Source organism: Xenopus laevis, chromosome 9_10L (genome assembly GCF_017654675.1).
Source record: "Xenopus laevis strain J_2021 chromosome 9_10L, Xenopus_laevis_v10.1, whole genome shotgun sequence".
NCBI lineage: Eukaryota > Metazoa > Chordata > Amphibia > Anura > Pipidae > Xenopus > Xenopus laevis.
The window spans coordinates 125,075,218-125,091,414 of record NC_054387.1 but is presented as its reverse complement, the minus strand read 5'-3'; the positions used below and the strand labels follow the sequence as shown (position 1 = coordinate 125,091,414).

The 16,197-nt window shown below is 40.1% G+C and overlaps 2 non-coding genes across 2 annotated transcripts; both read left to right on the top strand.

Annotated features, from left to right (window-relative positions):
- The first annotated feature begins 13,315 nt into the window (after positions 1-13,315).
- Positions 13,316-13,401, top strand: trnai-uau. Its single transcript is given in 2 exon segments — positions 13,316-13,352; positions 13,366-13,401. It is a non-coding gene; the product is annotated as a tRNA-Ile (tRNA).
- Positions 13,402-13,970: 569 nt separating this feature from the next.
- trnar-ucu lies at positions 13,971-14,056 on the top strand. The gene is given in 2 exon segments: positions 13,971-14,007; positions 14,021-14,056. It is a non-coding gene; the product is annotated as a tRNA-Arg (tRNA).
- The last annotated feature ends 2,141 nt before the right edge of the window (positions 14,057-16,197 follow it).

Below are 16,197 nucleotides of genomic sequence, written 5' to 3'. Positions count from 1 at the left end.
ATTCCTAACAAAAGGCTTGATTAAAGAGACGTGAAAGGAATTGGAGCTATTCATGGTAGAAGGAAGTTCCAAATGAATGGACACAGGATTTATCACCTCCTTAACCTTGAAGGGTCCCACATAGCGAGGTGCCAATTTAGTAGCAGGTAAACAAAGCTTGACATGTTTCGTGGAATGCCAAACAAAATCTCCAATTTGATAGGGAGGATTAGCACAATGGTGTTTATCGGCAGCAAGTTTCTGAGAAGAAGAGGCCTTGAGGAGGGATTGATGAGATTGAGACCAAATGGTTTTAAAATCCCAAACAAGAGCATCAGCTGCAGGAATCTCTGGCTTGAAAACATCAGATGGAAGAGCAGAAGGATTATAGCCAAAAACAGTGAAAAAAGGAGAGCATCCCAGAGAATCGTGTTATAGGTTATTATGAGCAAACTCAGCCCAGGGAAGGCGTTTGACCCAGTTGTCTTGGTTTTGAGAAATAAAGCAATGCAAGAACTGCTCTAGGATCTGTTTGGTCCTCTCGGTCTGACTATTGCTTTGCGGATGATAAGCCGAGGAAAAATTGAACTTGATACTCAAATGTTTAGAAAAACTCGCCAAAATCTAGACACACTGCACCCCCAATCAGACACAAAAGATTTAAGAACTCCATGTAAATGAAAAATCTCTTTAATGAAGACTTGGGCCAACCCAGCCACAGAGAGAAGTTTCTTCAGAGGAATAAAATGGGGCCATCTTGGAAAACCTGTCTCCTACTACTGAAATAGTAGTCATATCCTGAGATTTAGGCAAGTCCACAATGAAGTCCATAGCCACATCTAACCAAGGTTGAGTAGGAATAGGTAAGGGTTGGAGAAGGCCACATGGTAAAGAACAAGGAGTATTCTGTTGTGCACACAGTGCAGGCAGAGACAAAAATCTAAACATCTTTCGGCATAGAGGGCCACTGAACAATATCTTCTTGAAAATATAAGAGATCATTTAATAAACTGTGAAAATGTTGTTGTCAGTCACTTTATAGAAAAAAAATTCAGTGGTCTCCTTAAAGGAACAGTAACACTGTAGCAGAGTGAGGTGCTACTGCCTGACCAGCTGGGTCTGATTACCCTCCGGTGGCTAATCAGTACTCCTTAAAACCCAGGCTGGTCAGTCTCTCAGGATCTGACTGGGAGAGACAAACAGAGAGTGTCTGTGATCTTGACACAAAGCCATTCAAGCATAGGATACACAGTATATAACAGATAAGTACTACTATAGTTTATATAAACATGCTGCTGTGTAGCCACGGGGGCAGCCATTCAAGCACAGGATACACGGTAGATAACAGATAAGTACTACTATAGTTTATATAAACAAGCTGCTGTGTAGCCATGGGGGCAGTCATTCAAGCACAGGATACACAGTAGATAACAGATAAGTACTACTATAGTTTATATAAACAAGCTGCTGTGTAGCCATGGGGCAGCCATTCAAGAACAGGATACACCCCCCAATCAGACACAATAGATTGAGGAACTCCATGTAAATGAAAAATCTCTTTAATGAAGACTTGGGCCAACCCAGCCACAGAGAGAAGTTTCTTCAGAGGAATAAAATGGGGCCATCTTGGAAAACCTGTCTCCTACTACTGAAATAGTAGTCATATCCTGAGATTTAGGCAAGTCCACAATGAAGTCCATAGCCACATCTAACCAAGGTTGAGTAGGAATAGGTAAGGGTTGGAAAAGGCCACATGGTAAAGAACAAGGAGTATTCTGTTGTGCACACAGTGCAGGCAGAGACAAAAATCTAAACATCTTTCGGCATAGAGGGCCACTGAACAATATCTTCTTGATGCGGGATGTCTGGAAAAAATCTTGCCAGAAGGGGATGTTCCCCATTAGATAGATCCGACCATGAAAGGGAAGTAGGTACCACCACTAAGTCAGGGGAGATAATAGGAGCAGGTCGGATTGGATTCCTCTCTCTGAACCAGACATCTGGACAAAGCATCCGCCTTCGTGTTTTTCAAACCAGGATGATAAGAAAAAAAAAAAAGTTGAATCTGGAGAAAAACAAAGCCCAAAGGGCCTGATGAGGATTGAGTCTTCTGGCAGAAAAAATATATTCAAGATTTTTATGGTCAGTCAGGATGGCAATAGGCTTTTTAGCCCCCTCTAGCAGATGGCACCACTCCTCCAGTGCAAGCTTAATAGCCAAAAGTTCACAGTTATCCACATCATAATTCCTCTCTTCTGTGAGAAAAATAAGCACAGGGATGAAGAGTCCATTGAAACTCTGCACGTTAAGACAAGCCAGCCCCAACTCCCACCTCCGAAGCATCGACCTCCTCAATAAATGGCCGGTCAGGATGAAGAAGAATTGGAGCAGAACTAAACAATTTCTTAAGAGGCCCTGGGCTTTCTGCTGTGGAACTGAACAAGGGGTTGTGCAAAATAGAAACAAGTTCAGGAAAAGGGGTCAAGGCAGGCAGCAGGAATCATAGTCAAGAAGTCAGGCAGAAGTCAATAACCAGGAACCTTGGCATTATTGCCACTCTATGAAGACATTGGTGCTCACCACGAGTACCAAAACATACAAGGAGCCTGTATAAAGTACCATTAATTAGTGATGCAGAGTTGTGTAGCTTGCCAAGCATGTGCTTTTGGCTGCAAGGCTGCCTTTAGATTTACTTGTGTTATAGTTTGGTTAAAAGAAAAAGTCCATAGCTAACCAGTCATTCTGTAGTTATTTTTTTGAATTTTTCCAAAAATAGTGACATTAGCTTGTAGGGATGCACCGAATCCAGGATTCGGTTCGGGATTCAGACAGGATTCGGCCAGGATTCAGCTTTTTACAGCAAAATTCGCCCGAATCCTTCTGCCCGGCCGAACCGTATCTGATTCCTGATTTGCATATGCAAATTAGGGGTGGGAAGGGAAATCACGTGACTTTTTGTCACAAAACAAGGAACTAAAAAAAAATTCCCCTTCCCAACCCTAATTTGCATATGCACATTAGGGTTCGGATTCGGTTTGGTATTCGGCCTAATCTTTCACAAAGGATTCGGGGGTTTGGCCGAATCCATAATAGTGGATTCGGTGCATTCCTATTAGCTTGCAAAGGTCCTGACCTTGCTCAGAAATTGAGAAAATTAATATCTTCATCGGTAAGCAACAAGGGTGTGGGACCATATGTGGAATGGTGTGACCACCCTTGAAAATATAAGAGATCATTTAATAAACTGTGAAAATGTTGTTGTCAGTCACTTTATGGAAAAAAAATTCAGTGGTCTCCTTAAAGGAACAGTAACACTGTAGCAGAGTGAGGTGCTACTGACTGACCAGCTGGGTCTGATTAGCCTCTTGACACAAAGCCATTCAAGCATAGGATAAACAGTATATAACAGATAAGTACTACTATAGTTATATAAACAAGCTGCTGTGTAGCCATGGGGCAGCCATTCAAGCACAGGATACACAGTAGATAACAGATAAGTACTACTATAGTTTATATAAACAAGCTGCTGTGTAGCCATGGGGCAGCCATTCAAGCACAGGATACACAGTAGATAACAGATAAGTACTACTATAGTTTATATAAACAAGCTGCTGTGTAGCCATGGGGCAGCCATTCAAGCACAGGATACACAGTAGATAACAGATAAGTACTACTATAGTTTATATAAACAAGCTGCTGTGTAGCCATGGGGCAGACATTCAAGCACAGGATACACAGTAGATAACAGATAAGTACTACTATAGTTTATATAAACAAGCTGCTGTGTAGCCATGGGGGCAGCCATTCAAGCACAGGATACACAGTAGATAACAAATAAGTTCTCAAGAATCCCATTGGGTTCAGGATATAACATTTTATTGCATTTTCTTATGTTGTGATTTTCCAAGAGTTATATTTAATAAAAATTTAAAGTTTACATATATGTCACTTTACCAGAGTCAGGATGTTTGATCACCTTGGGGGTTATTTAATGAAGTTCGAATTTATCTCAATATTTTCTCCTACAAATCTGATCTGTTTTTTTACGCTTATTTTATATTACATTTTCCTGAAAATTTTCTTTGTGGGAAAAAATCTGATTTTCACAATTTTTTTGGGATTTTTCACCGGAAAACTCAGATTTTAGCCCGAAAACTCTGAAAACTTCGGGATATTGCATGAAACCCAGTGCACATCAAAAAATAATTGGGACTTCTCCCATTGACTTATATGTAACCTCCACAGGTCTGAGATGCAGGATTTTCTGATTCAAAAAAGCGGGGTTGTGGGTACACTCCTAAGGCTAAATTATAATATGTTTAAAGGGATACTGTCATGTGAAAAAAAATTTTTTCAAAATGAATCAGTTAATAGTGCTGCTCCAGCAGAATTCTGCACTGAAATCCATTTCTTAAAGGAGCAAACAGTTTTTTTTATATTCAATTTTGAAATCTGACATGGGGCTATACATTTTGTCAATTTCCCAGCTGCCCCAAGTCATGTGACTTGTGCTCTGATAAACCTCAATCAGTCTTTACTGCTGTACTGCAAATTGGAGTGATATCACCCCCCTCCCTTCCCCCCCCCCCCCCAGCAGCCAAACAAAAGAACAATGGGAAGGTAACCAGATAGCAGCTCCCTAACACAAGATAACTGCTGCCTGGTAAATCTAAGAAGAGCACTCAATAGTAAAAACCCATGCCTCACTGAGACACATTCAGTTACATTGAGAAGGAAAAACAGCAGCCTGCTAAAAAGCATTTCTCTCCTAAAGTTCAGGCACAAGTCACATGACTTGGGGCAGCTGGGAAATTGATAAAATGTCTAGCCCCATGTCAGATTTCAAAATTGAATATAAAAAAATCTGTTTGCTCTTTTGAGAAATAGATTTCAGTGCAGAATTCTGCTGGAGCTGCACTATTAACTGATTTATTTTGAAAAAAAAAGAAATTTCTCCCATGACAGTATCCCTTTAAAGGAAATTTATAAACTATTTAAATTAGATTCAAATGAATATATTAGCTAGAAAGGATTATACTAAAATTCATAAATAAAGTGAAAATAACACAAAGTGATGAATGACCTTGAAGTTAATACTACAAGAAAGATATAAATAAATAAATGGATATCAATTAGATATTTTATAGTTAAATGAAGGATTAACCAGATGGATAAAATACTGTATCAAATATTGTATGCTAAATAGTTACAAAACATAAATTAGTATATACAAATTGAATAAATGCCACATATAATGGAAACCCAAATTCAGTAGTGGATATCAATCATAATGATTTAATCTAATTAAAAATCCGTTTAAAATAGATTGCGGGTGTTACTATAGCTCACCTGTTATTGTTAGTGACCCAGGTGCTCAGCCCTGGGTCCGTCACTTGAGGGGGCAAAATATTGCAGTATTACATACAGTATTATGGGAGATATATCTATGATGTTCTATTGATTTGGTCGGGCACTTCAGAACAATTCACTCAATTTGTCTCTAGTGATGGGCGAATTTGCGCCGTTTCGCTTCGCCGAAAAATTAGCGAAATTTCCAAAACGGCGTCGGTGTCGCGTTTTTGACGACGGCGCCCGTTTTTTACGCCGGCGTCCATTTTTTTGCCGATGCCGGTGAATTCGTGGCGAAATCACGCAAATTCGTGGCGAATTTGCGCCTGGCGAATAAATTCGCCCATCACTATTTGTCTCCCATATAAATTGTAATCAACTCAATTTAAAAATTACCAGTGAATTTAATGTACAGTTCATTAACCTTACGAGGTAAAAAAGAAACCGTAATCACCACTATATATAGAAAAGATTGTTCAGCAAATACGATTCTTGATGCAACATCTTGTCATCCACAACATCTAATAAACAGTATTCCATATAGTCAATTTTTGAGATTGAGACGTATACAAGAAACAGATTTCATTGATAAGTCTGAAGATCTAAAAAACAGACTTTTGGAAAAAGGTTATAATTGGCTGAATTTGGATATAGCTTTCAAAAAGGCAGCAAATAAAACTAATAGATAAAGTTATTTAATAGATACATTGCAGAGGGTTTACACGTAGACAAGAATAATCTTCAGGAGGCACATTTAGATACACAAGGAAATAGAAACAAATTTAAAAATAGGAACAAACATACTTGCAAAAATAATTTTTGGACAATACAACATGTATTATAATGTATAGTCCTCAATTTAATAAAATCAAAAACATTGTGAATAGAAAGTTGGTCATTCTGGAAACTGATCCAATTCTCAAAGCAGTTTTAGATAAAGGACACAACTTTGTTTCAAGAAAAACACAAACTCTTGGCAACATATTATCCCCTAGTCTAATAAGAACTGACACTTCTCCAAAACTTGGTAACATACAAAATGGAGCTACAAATGAGGCTCAACAAAGTGCATCACATGTAATTATATTTCTGTAATGAAGACTTTTACCTCCACTATGTAACGTTAACAGCGGGAAGCCATGGTAACTGGAGTTAGTCTCACACTTGGAAGTGGGTATGGTGGAAGCCCAGGGGGATAACCATAAGCAATTGGAGATGACATAGTGAATAGCAGGTTTAATGGCAACAGAAGAAAACAGGAACAGGCCAAAACAAGGTCAACATAAAGTCATTACCAGGAAATCAGGAGGGCAAGGAATGCTGGAACAAGATCCAGGCCCGGATTTGCGGCAAGGCCGCATAGGCCCGGGCCTAGGGCGGCAAAAAAATAGGGGCGGCATGCCGCCCAGCCGCATTATGGGGACGTGTGCGTCCCCATTCAATTACAGCAGCTGCACCGGCGGTTTTTTCGCCGGCGCGCTGGGAAGGGGAGGTGGGGTGGGCGCTAGGACCCCGCAGCCGCCTGGTCGGACCACGCGGCCTAGGGGCGCCCCTCATTGAAATCCGGCACTGACAAGATCACAGGAACAAGGATTTCAGGAATACAGGAACAAGGACCGCAGGTCATCCAGGAACAAACAAAATACATTCAATGACTCAGGGCTGGGTTTATAAAGGGGTGGTGATTAGGAAATGGGAGACATGAAGGAAATGAGGTGGATGAAGAACAGGGACAAGACATTATTAACAATAAGGAATCATGAACACCATTGGCAAGATGCTTTGATGAATGTAATCATAGGACATCCTCCTTTTTTGATATTCACTGGTATAGACAGAGTAGTTCCAAATATAAGGGGAGGGAATATCTATTCAGAGTTATTAAAAATTGAGACTAAATGGATCTTTCACTTAGGTAGAAAGGCAGCCCCTTGGTTTACATTTTGATTTTGATGTTTCCTGCTATGTATAATAGTCATTCCTCTTTTCCCTTTTTTCTTTTTGCCCTTTTTTAACTTACTTTGTACTTTACATATTATAATTAATATATTGTCTTCTGTAATTAACATAATCCATGTAGTGTTCTGGCCTGGGAGGTGTGTCCATTCCATTGGATTTTAGGACTTGTATGTTTTCTTTGAGTGACACATCGGGTAGCACCGCCCACTTGTTTCCCATTGGCCATTTCGCTTTTAAATACTATGTATGCATTGTTTAATGTTTAGCCTATGAGTAAGTGTCTTTGGTAGACACGAAAAGCGTCAGGCCTAGTTCTTAATTATGGAAAATAAAATGTAAACTTTTTAACCCTTTTATTATCTGACTCCAGCTTTACTACTTTGTGGGTCCAGGCTTGTGCCAGCCTCTTTTGAAGTTTTCTGGTGTTTGGCTCCCCTTGCTGAAAGTCTGGGGTGCGTGCACCTGGGCCCAATGTATACAGCGGTGAGCTCAAATAAAACACTTCTAAACTCAGCATATACTGGTTAAACAATTTGTTCAAAGCATTGGACACTCTACATTTCTGAGCCCCCAACAGTTTTTTGGGTGGGCTACCCTATTGTTAATTCCCTGCCAGAGACCATGACAGTAAGAGCAAATAAAAGGACTCCCATTGAATTTGGCAAATTTCTATCAAAGTAAAATGGGTAAAATGCCCTTTGGCAGCTTCATCCCAATGTTCCCATGCAGTGACACTCTCACACTATGAGAACATGAAATGAGATACTGTTTCTACAGGACCATTCTATCATGCCCCAAACTGGCCAATCTCAGTGAGGAGTGGTAGGGAAATATGACCTGGAAGTGATTTCACACAGGAAAAGGAAGTGGGTGAAGTAGCTGCCAGAAGTGTGAGACTGAGGGGCAGGGTTGGCTTTGGTCCCGTGTCATGCAAATGCCTATGTGACTTGGATAGGTGAAGGTGGTTGTTATAACGGTCCATGACTGTGCACAGCCTGGGCGATCCACATGTCTCTGTGCCCATCTTGCCTGGCCTATTCTGTACCCTGCAGGTTTATAATGTGCATCCTGTTTGTGGACTGGATTATCTCTCTGTTTGTAAAACTGCTTGCTGGTGTTCCCCTCCTGTGGCTACTGATGGGACTACACCCTGTGCCTAAAAGTTGCAGTGTCACCCTTTCAATATTCTGCAGTTCTGTCGATAAAGAATAACAAATACTCAAGCCTGTCAGGGTTAGTTTGTTGACGAGTCCTGGAGACATCACAGATCATGTGTGGTAAACACCTGCTGGAAGAAATCATTAAAATAGAAGTGGTACAAAAATTATTTGCTAGTTCCAGCTGATTCAAGTTTGCCAGAGAATTAAGGTATAGCTAATTGACACAAGATAAGCTTTTTTCGAAACACCATAGTTAGAAATGTGGTTAGATTGCAAGGACTCTATAGCTAGGTAAATTACAAAAAAAAGAGGGGGGCAATGGAGAAAGGTGACCCCATTGGCTCTGTGGTGAGATGGGTATCGTGTTGGACGTCTAGGTTAATGAAGGCATTCAAAGGTTGTTGGTTTGAATCCTAACAGATTCACTCTTACGTGACATCATTCGACTAAATTTAAAGTTAAGCTGCAAAAAAATAAAGGCGATCATATGTTTCAATTCAATGGCCTTTGATGAAGCTGCTAGTCTTCAAAGCCAGTGGATTTTGGTCATCTAAGGACTTTCCAGGGCAATGACAGGTCACCAGCGGGTGGGCTCCGCGGTGCAATTAGAAGAAAAGATCACCAGGAAATATAACAGCAAAATGGATTCATCTTCAAAGATCCAGCGCTTAATCCCCTTTGTCTTAAGCAACACATTGAAGAATAGCTAATGAAAAAATATTTTGTGGTGCATAAATCAACAGGGAATTCTTTGTTTTTCCCTGTAGTTCATAGCGGATTCATGTTTTCTCAATTTCTGTGTAATGTTTGATAGAGAAAGAAAGTTCAGCTAACAGACAAAAGGTTTTGTTATTTCTATGGAGAATGTTAAGAAATGTCATTAAATGGCTATGGGGGAACTACTAGGGAAAATCCAATTAGGGAAAATTAGGGAATAAAGAGGGCCCTGAGGTGGACTTCGGCTCTGTGTTCCAATTGATAGTGTGTTTGATTACGTGGTATAGGGAGCCATTCAAAGGTTGTGGATTCGAATCCCTCCAGGGTCATACTTATGTGACATCGATTTGACTAATTTAAAGGATGAAATGAAAAGGAAACAAAGAAGGGAAGGAAATGCCTCTATCAGGTGAACTTGATGAAGCTGTTAGTCTTCAAAGATGGGGGTTTTGTCCCACTGGAGTAAAGTTCCCTTCTAACTGTGGAGTTTCCACTTGATAGCTTCATCCCAATGTTCCCACACAATGACAGTCTCATGATGTGAGAACTTAAAACGAGATATTGTTTTTCCAGGACCACTCCATCATGCCCCAAACTGGCCAGTCCCAGTGATAATGGAGCTAGTGGTACATAATTCAACAGGGAATTCTTTTTAGTTTTGCTTTAGTTCCTAGTGGATTCATGTGTTCTAAATTCTTGTGTATTGTTTGCCAGAGAAAGAAACTTAAGCTAATTGACAAAAGTTGTTTCTATTTTTACGGAGAATGTTAAGAAATGTTTTTAAATGGATATTGTTATCAATCATGGCAAATTAGGGGAAAAAAAGAGGGCCCTGAGGAGCACCTGAGCAATGAGGTATACCTGAGTACTGAGGTACTCCTGAGCATTGAGGTGTACCTGGGCTCTGTGGCGCAATGGATAGCGCATTGGACTTCTAGGTGTATGAGGACATGCAAAGGTTGTGGGTTCGAATCCCACCAGAGTTGTACTTATGTGACATCATTTGACTAATTTAAAGGATGAAAAGGAAACAAAGAAAGGAAGGAATGCCTTTATCAGGTGAACTTGATGAAGCTTTTAGTCTTCAAAGATGGGGGTTTTGTCCCACTGGAGTAAAGTTCCCTACTATCTGTTGAGTTTCCACTTGATAGCTTCATCCCAATGTTCCCACACAATGACAGTCTCACGATGTGTGAACTTGAAACGAGATATTGTTTTTCAAGGACCATTCCATCATGCCCCAAACTGGCCAGTCCCAGTGATAATTGATCTAGTGGTACATAATTCAACAGGGAATTCTTTTTATTTTTGCTTTAGTTCCCAGTGGATTCATGACTTCTAAATTCTTGTGTATTGTTTGCCAGAGAAAGAAAGTTAAGCTAATTGACAAAAGTTGTTTCTATTTCTACGGAGAATGTTAAGAAATGTTTTTAAATGGATATTGTTATCAATCATATCAAATTAGGGGAAAAAAAGAGGGCCCTGAGGAGCACCTGAGCACTGAGGTACATCTGAGTACTGAGGTACTCCTGAGCATTGAGGTATACCTGGGCTCTGTGGCGCAATGGCTAGCGCATTGGACTTCTAGGTGTATGAGGACATTCAAAGTTTGTGGGTTTGAATCCCACCAGAGTAGTACTTATGTGACATCATTTGACTAATTTAAAGGATGAAATGAAAAGGAAACAAAGAATGGAAGGAATGCCTTTATCAGGTGCACTTGATGAAGCTGTTAGTCTTCAAAGATGGAGGTTTTGTCCCACTGGAGTAAAGTTCCATTCTATCTGTTGAGTTTCCACTTGATAGCTTCATCCCAATGTTCCCACACAATGACAGTCTCAAGATGTGTGAACTTGAAACGAGATATTGTTTTTCAAGGACAATTCCATCATGCCCCAAGCTGGCCAGTCCCAGTGATAATTGATCTAGTGGTACATAATTCAACACGGAATTCTTTTTATTTTTGTTTTAGTTCCCAGTGGATTCATGACTTCTAAATTCTTGTGTATTGTTTGCCAGAGAAAGAAAGTTAAGCTAATTGACAAAAGTTGTTTCTATTTCTACGGAGAATGTTAAGAAATGTTTTTAAATGGATATTGTTATCAATCATATCAAATTAGGGGAAAAAAAGAGGGCCCTGAGGAGCACCTGAGCACTGAGGTACACCTGAGTACTGAGGTACTCCTGAGCATTGAGGTATACCTTGGCTCTGTGGCGCAATGGATAGCGCATTGGACTTCTAGGTGTATAAGGATATTCAAAGGATGTGGGTTTGAATCCCACCAGAGTCGTTCTTATGTGACATCATTTGACTAATTTAAAGGATGAAAAGGAAACAAAGAATGGAAGGAATGCCTTTATCAGGTGCACTTGATGAAGCTGTTAGTCTTCAAAGATGGGGGTTTTGTCCCACTGGAGTAAAGTCCCCTTCTATCTGTTGAGTTTCCACTTTATAGCTTCATCCCAATGTTCCCACACAATGACAGTCTCACGATATGTGAACTTAAAACGAGATATTGTTTTTCCAAGACCACTCCATCATGCCCCAAACTGGCCAGTCCCAGGGATAATGGAGCTAGTGGTACATAATTCAACAGGGAATTCTTTTTAGTTTTGCTTTAGTTCCTAGTGGATTCATGTGTTCTAAATTCTTGTGTATTGTTTGCCAGAGAAAGAAACTTAAGCTAATTGACAAAAGTTGTTTCTTTTTCTACGGAGAATGTTAAGAAATGTTTTTAAATGGATATTGTTATCAAGCATATCAAATTAGGGGAAAAAAAGAGGGCCCTGAGGAGCACCTGAGCACTGAGGTACACCTGAGTACTGAGGTACTCCTGAGCACTGAGGTATACCTGGGCTCTGTGGAGCAATGGATAGCGCATTGGACTTCTAGGTGTATGAGGACATTCAAAGGTTGTGGGTTTGAATCCTACCAGAGTCGTACTTATGTGACATCATTTGACTAATTTAAAGGATGAAAAGGAAACAAAGAATGGAAGGAATGCCTTTATCAGGTGCACTTGATGAAGCTGTTAGCCTTCAAAGATGGGGGTTTTGTCCCACTGGAGTAAAGTTCCCTTCTATCTGTTGAGTTTCCACTTGATAGCTTCAACCCAATGTTCCCACACAATGACAGTCTCACGATATGTGAACTTAAAACGAGATATTGTTTTTCCAAGACCACTCCATCATGCCCCAAACTGGCCAGTCCCAGTGATAATGGAGCTAGTGGTACATAATTCAACAGGGAATTCTTTTTAGTTTTGCTTTAGTTCCTAGTGGATTCATGTGTTCTAAATTCTTGTGTATTGTTTGCCAGAGAAAGAAACTTAAGCTAATTGACAAAAGTTTTTTCTATTTCTGCGGAGAATGTTAAGAAATGTTTTTAATGGATATGGTTATCAATCATGGCAAATTAGGAAAAAAAAGAGGGCCCGGAGGAGCACCTGAGCACTGAGGTACACCTGAATACTGAGGTACTCCTGAGCATTGAGGTATACCTGGGCTCTGTGATGCAATGGATAGCGCATTGGACTTCTAGGTGTATGAGGACATTCAAAGGTTGTGGGTTCGAATCCCACCAGAGTTGTACTTATGTGACATCATTTGACTAATTTAAAGGATGAAAAGGAAACAAAGAATGGAAGGAATGCCTTTATCAGGTGCACTTGATGAAGCTGTTAGTCTTCAAAGATGGTTGTTTTGTCCCACTGGAGTAAAGTTCCCTTCTATCTGTTGAGTTTCCACTTGATAGCTTCATCCCAATGTTCCCACACAATGACAGTCTCACGATATGTGAACTTAAAATGAGATATTGTTTTTCCAAGACCACTCCATCATGCCCCAAACTGGCCAGTCCCAGTGATAATGGAGCTAGTGGTACATAATTCAACAGGGAATTCTTTTTAGTTTTGCTTTAGTTCCTAGTGGATTCATGTGTTCTAAATTCTTGTGTATTGTTTGCCAGAGAAAGAAACTTAAGCTAATTGACAAAAGTTTTTTCTATTTCTGCGGAGAATGTTAAGAAATGTTTTTAATGGATATGGTTATCAATCATGGCAAATTAGGAAAAAAAAGAGGGCCCGGAGGAGCACCTGAGCAATGAGGTATACCTGAGTACTGAGGTACTCCTGAGCATTGAGGTATACCTGGGCTCTGTGGCGCAATGGATAGCGCATTGGACTTATAGGTGTATGAGGACATTCAAGGGTTGTGGGTTCGAATCCCACCAGAGTTGTACTTATGTGACATCATTTGACTAATTTAAAGGATGAAATGAAAAGGAAACAAAGAATGGAAGGAATGCCTTTATCAGGTGCATTTGATGAAGCTGTTAGTCTTCAAAGATTGGGGTTTTGTCCCACTGCAGTAAAGTTCCCTTCTATCTGTTGAGTTTCCACTTGATAGCTTCATCCCAATGTTCCCACACATTGACAGTCTCACGATATGTGAACTTAAAACGAGATATTGTTTTTCCAGGACCACTCCATCATGCCCCAAACTGGCCAGTCTCAGTGATAATGGAGCTAGTGGTACATAATTCAACAGGGAATTCTTTTTAGTTTTGCTTTAGTTCCCAGTGGATTCATGTGTTCTAAATTCTTGTATATTGTTTGCCAGAGAAAGAAAGTTAAGCTAATTGACAAAAGTTGTTTCTATTTCTACGGAGAATGTTAAGAAATGTTTTTAAATGGATATTGTTATCAATCATATCAAATTAGGGGAAAAAAAGAGGGCCCTGAGGAGCACCTGAGCACTGAGGTACACCTGAGTACTGAGGTACTCCTGAGCATTGAGGTATACCTGGGCTCTGTGGCGCAATGGATAGCGCATTGGACTTCTAGGTGTATGAGGACATTCAAAGGTTGTGGGTTCGAATCCCACCAGAGTCGTACTTATGTGACATCATTTGACTAATTTAAAGGATGAAAAGGAAACAAAGAATGGAAGGAATGCCTTTATCAGGTGCACTTGATGAAGCTGTTAGTCTTCAAAGATGGGGGTTTTGTCCCACTGGAGTAAAGTTCCCTTCTATCTGTTGAGTTTCCACTTGATAGCTTCATCCCAATGTTCCCACACAATGACAGTCTCACGATATGTGAACTTAAAATGAGATATTGTTTTTCCAAGACCACTCCATCATGCCCCAAACTGGCCAGTCCCAGTGATAATTGAGCTAGTGGTACATAATTCAACAGGGAATTCTTTTTAGTTTTGCTTTAGTTCCTAGTGGATTCATGTGTTCTAAATTCTTGTGTATTGTTTGCCAGAGAAAGAAACTTAAGCTAATTGACAAAAGTTGTTTCTTTTTCTACGGAGAATGTTAAGAAATGTTTTTAAATGGATATTGCTATCAAGCATATCAAATTAGGGGAAAAAAAGAGGGCCCTGAGGAGCACCTGAGCACTGAGGTACACCTGAGTACTGAGGTACTCCTGAGCACTGAGGTATACCTGGGCTCTGTGGAGCAATGGATAGCGCATTGGACTTCTAGGTGTATGAGGACATTCAAAGGTTGTGAGTTCGAATCCCACCAGAGTCGTACTTATGTGACATCATTTGACTAATTTAAAGGATGAAATGAAAAGGAAATAAAGAATGGAAGGAATGCCTTTATCAGGTGCATTTGATGAAGCTGTTAGCCTTCAAAGATTGGGGTTTTGTCCCACTGCAGTAAAGTTCCCTTCTATCTGTTGAGTTTCCACTTGATAGCTTCATCCCAATGTTCCCACACATTGACAGTCTCACGATATGTGAACTTAAAATGAGATATTGTTTTTCCAGGACCACTCCATCATGCCCCAAACTGGCCAGTCCCAGGGATAATGGAGCTAGTGGTACATAATTCAACAGGGAATTCTTTTTAGTTTTGCTTTAGTTCCTAGTGGATTCATGTGTTCTAAATTCTTGTGTATTGTTTGCCAGAGAAAGAAACTTAAGCTAATTGACAAAAGTTGTTTCTTTTTCTACGGAGAATGTTAAGAAATGTTTTTAAATGGATATTGTTATCAAGCATATCAAATTAGGGGAAAAAAAGAGGGCCCTGAGGAGCACCTGAGCACTGAGGTACACCTGAGTACTGAGGTACTCCTGAGCATTGAGGTATACCTGGGCTCTGTGGCGCAATGGATAGCGCATTGGACTTCTAGGTGTATGAGGACATTCAAAGTTTGTGGGTTCGAATCCCACCAGAGTCGTACTTATGTGACATCATTTGACTAATTTAAAGGATGAAAAGGAAACAAAGAATGGAAGGAATGCCTTTATCAGGTGCACTTGATGAAGCTGTTAGTCTTCAAAGATGGGGATTTTGTCCCACTGGAGTAAAGTTCCCTTCTATCTGTTGAGTTTCCACTTGATAGCTTCATCCCAATGTTCCCACACAATGACAGTCTCACGATATGTGAACTTAAAATGAGATATTGTTTTTCCAAGACCACTCCATCATGCCCCAAACTGGCCAGTCCCATTGATAATTGAGCTAGTGGTACATAATTCAACAGGGAATTCTTTTTAGTTTTGCTTTAGTTCCTAGTGGATTCATGTGTTCTAAATTCTTGTGTATTGTTTGCCAGAGAAAGAAACTTAAGCTAATTGACAAAAGTTGTTTCTTTTTCTACGGAGAATGTTAAGAAATGTTTTTAAATGGATATTGTTATCAAGCATATCAAATTAGGGGAAAAAAAGAGGGCCCTGAGGAGCACCTGAGCACTGAGGTACACCTGAGTACTGAGGTACTCCTGAGCACTGAGGTATAACTGGGCTCTGTGGAGCAATGGATAGCGCATTGGACTTCTAGGTGTATGAGGACATTCAAAGGTTGTGGGTTCGAATCCCACCAGAGTCGTACTTATGTGACATCATTTGACTAATTTAAAGGATGAAAAGGAAACAAAGAATGGAAGGAATGCCTTTATCAGGTGCACTTGATGAAGCTGTTAGTCTTCAAAGATGGGGGTTTTGTCCCACTGGAGTAAAGTTCCCTTCTATCTGTTGAGTTTCTACTTGATAGCTTCATCCCAATGTTCCCACA